This window comes from Oncorhynchus tshawytscha, unplaced genomic scaffold, assembly GCF_018296145.1.
Source record: "Oncorhynchus tshawytscha isolate Ot180627B unplaced genomic scaffold, Otsh_v2.0 Un_contig_4047_pilon_pilon, whole genome shotgun sequence".
NCBI classification, from domain to species: Eukaryota; Metazoa; Chordata; class Actinopteri; order Salmoniformes; family Salmonidae; genus Oncorhynchus; species Oncorhynchus tshawytscha.
The window spans coordinates 133335-137100 of record NW_024609572.1 but is presented as its reverse complement, the minus strand read 5'-3'; positions in this window follow the sequence as shown (position 1 = coordinate 137100).

Sequence of the window (3766 nt, the reverse complement as noted above, 5' to 3'; positions counted from 1 at the left end):
CTGAAGCAAACGGTTAGTAAATGTGTTGTCTGACTGTAGTGCGCTTTAGGGACTGGCCGAGGAGTAGGGTTGATCCGAAACGGCTTTAGGGACTGGCCGTGGAGTAGGGTTGGTCCGAAACGGCTGTGATATGTTGTTTGACCGTAGTGCGCTTTAGGGACTGGCCGAGGAGTAGGGTTGATCCGAAACGGCTTTATGTTGGACTGGCCGGGACTGGCCGAGTAGGGTTGGTCCGAAACGGCTGTGATATGTTGTTTGACCGTAGTGCGCTTTAGGGACTGGCCGAGGAGTAGGGTTGATCCGAAACGGCTTTAGGGACTGGCCGTGGAGTAGGGTTGGTCCGAAACGGCTGTGATAGGGACTTGATTTAGGGACTGGCCGAAACGGCTGTGATATGTTGTTTGACCGTAGTGCGCTTTAGGGACTGGCCGAGGAGTAGGGTTGGTCCGAAACGGCTGTGATATGTTGTTTGACCGTAGTGCGCTTTAGGGACTGGCCGAGGAGTAGGGTTGATCCGAAACGGCTGTGATATGTTGTTTGACCGTAGTGCGCTTTAGGGACTGGCCGAGGAGTAGGGTTGGTCCGAAACGGCTTTAGGGACTGGCCGTGATATGGTTGGTCCGTCTTTAGGGACTGGCCGTGGAGTAGGGTTGGTCCGAAACGGCTGTGATATGTTGTCTGACTGTAGTGCGCTTTAGGGACTGGCCGAGGAGTAGGGTTGGTCCGAAACGGCTTTGGGACTGGCCGTGGCCAGTAGGGTTGGTCCGAAACGGCTTTAGGGACTGGCCGTGGAGTAGGGTTGGTCCGGGCTTTAGGGACTGGCCGTGGAGTAGGGTTGGTCCGAAACGGCTTTAGGGACTGGCCGTGATATTGTTGTGATATGTTGTCTGACTGTAGTGGCTTTAGGGACTGGCTGAGGAGTAGGGTTGATCCGAAACGGCTTTAGGGACTGGCCGTGGAGTAGGGTTGGTCCGAAACGGCTGTGATATGTTGTCTGACTGTAGTGGCTTTAGGGACTGGCTGAGGAGTAGGGTTGATCCGAAACGGCTTTAGGGACTGGCCGTGGAGTAGGGTTGGTCCGAAACGGCTGTGATATGTTGTCTGACTGTAGTGGCTTTAGGGACTGGCCGAGGAGTAGGGTTGATCCGAAACGGCTTTAGGGACTGGCCACCCGAGCTAACACAGGCTCGCTTGTTAGCTACTTCCAGACACATAATGAGATAACACCATTTTACTCACCCTAGCAAGTCAAATCACATCACATTTTATTGGTCACATACAGTGGGGAGAACAAGTATGAGACACTGCCGATGTCATGCAATAAAATGCTAATTAATTACTTAAAAATCGTAAAATGTGATTTTCTGGATTTTCGTTTTAGATTCCGTCTCTCACAGTTGAAGTGTACCTATGATTAAAAAAAATTACAGACCTCTACATGCTTTGTAAGTAGGAAAACCTGCAAAATCGGCAGCGTATCAAATACTTGTTCTTCCCACTGTACACATGGTTAGCAGATGTTATTGCGAGTGTAGCGAAATGCTTGTGCTTCTAGATCTGACAGTGCAGTAATATCTAACAAGTAATCTAACAAATTCCACAACAACTACCTTATACACACAAATCTAAAGGGGTGAATGAGAATATGTACATATAAATATATGGTGAGCGATGGCCGAGCGGCATAGGCAAGATGCACTAGATGGTATAAAATACAGTATATACATATGATGAGTAATATAAGATATGTAAACATTATTAAAGTGGCCTTATTAAAGTGACTAGTGATCCATTTATTAAAGTGTCCAGGGTCTCAATGTAGGCAGCAGCCTCTCTGAGTTAATGATTGCTGTTTAGCAGTCTGATGGCCTTGAGATAGAAGCTGTTTTTCAGTCTCTCTAGGTCCACAGACGATGCAATCGCCATCACACTGCAGTGTGCAGTGTGATGGCGATTGCATCGTCTGTGGACCTATTGGGGCGGTAAGCAAATTGGAGTGGGTCTAGGGTGTCAGGTAAGGTAGAGGTGATATGATGCTTGACTAGTCTCTCAAAGCACTTCATGATGACAGATGTGAGTGCTACGGGGCAGTAGTCATTTAGCTCAGTTACCTTAGCTTTCTTGGGTACAGGAACAATGGTGGCCCTCTTGAAGCATGTGGGGACAGCCGGTCTGTCCCCACATGGTCTGCCAGCTGGTCTGCGCATGTGGAACAGTATAACTTTAGTCCGTTCCCTTGCCTCGACCTGGGCGCGAACCAGGGACGCTCTGCACACATCCACAGTCACCCTCTAAGCATCGTTACCCATCGCTCCACAAAAGCTCAAGGTCTCAGAACAAGTGACATCACCGATTGAAACGCCACCAGCGCGCACCACTGCTAACTAGCTAGCCATTTCGCATCGGCTACACATGCTCTGAGGACTCGGCTAGGGATGCCAAGACTGTGCAAAGCTGTCATCAAGGCAAAGGGTGACTATTTGAAGAATCTCAAATATAAAATATATTTTGATTTGTTTAACATTATTTTGGTTACTACATGATTCCATACGTATCCTTTGTCTATGCCAGGCTAATTGATTACCAGTATTTGTCCTTTGTCTAGGCCAGGCTATTTGATTACCGGTATTTATCCTTTATCTAGGCCAGGCTAATTGATTAGCGTTATTTATCCTTTATCTAGGCCAGGTTAATTGATTACCGGTATTTGTCCTTTGTCTAGGCCAGGCTAATTGATTACCAGTATTTATCCTTTATCTAGGCCAGGCTAATTGATTAGTGTTATTTATCCTTTATCTAGGCCAGGCTCATTGATTACCGGTATTTATCCTTTATCTAGGCCAGGCTAATTGATTACCGGTATTTATCCTTTATCTAGGCCAGGCTAATTGATTACCGGTATTTATCCTTTATCTAGGCCAGGCTAATTGATTAGTGGTATTTATCCTTTATCTAGGCCAGGCTAATTGATTACCAGTATTTATCCTTTATCTAGGCCAGGCTAATTGATTAGTGTTATTTATCCTTTATCTAGGCCAGGCTAATTGATTATTGTTATTTATCCTTTATCTAGGCCAGGCTAATTGATTAGTGTTATTTATCCTTTATCTAGGCCAGGCTAATTGATTACCGTATTTATCCTTTGTCTAGGCCAGGCTATTTGATTACCAGTATTTATCCTTTGTCTAGGCCAGGCTAATTGATTACCAGTATTTATCCTTTATCTAGGCCAGGCTAATTGATTAGTGGTATTTATCCTTTGTCTAGGCCAGGCTAATTGATTACCGGTATTAATCCTTTATCTAGGCCAGGCTAATTGATTATCCTTTGTGGCCAGGCTATTTATCCTTTATCTAGGCCAGGCTAATTGATTACCTTTATCTAGGTATTTATCCTTTGTCTAGGCCAGGCTAATTGATTAGTGTTGTTTATCCTTTATCTAGGCCAGGCTAATTGATTAGTGTTATTTATCCTTTGTCTAGGCCAGGCTATTTGATTACCAGTATTTATCCTTTATCTAGGCCAGGCTAATTGATTACCGGTATTTATCCTTTGTCTAGGCCAGGCTAATTGATTAGTGTTATTTATCCTTTATCTAGGCCAGGCTAATTGATTAGTGTTATTTATCCTTTATCTAGGCCAGGCTAATTGATTAGTGTTATTTATCCTTTATCTAGGCCAGGCTAATTGATTAGTGTTATTTATCCTTTATCTAGGCCAGGCTAATTGATTAGTGTTATTTATCTTTTATCTAGGCCAGGCTAAT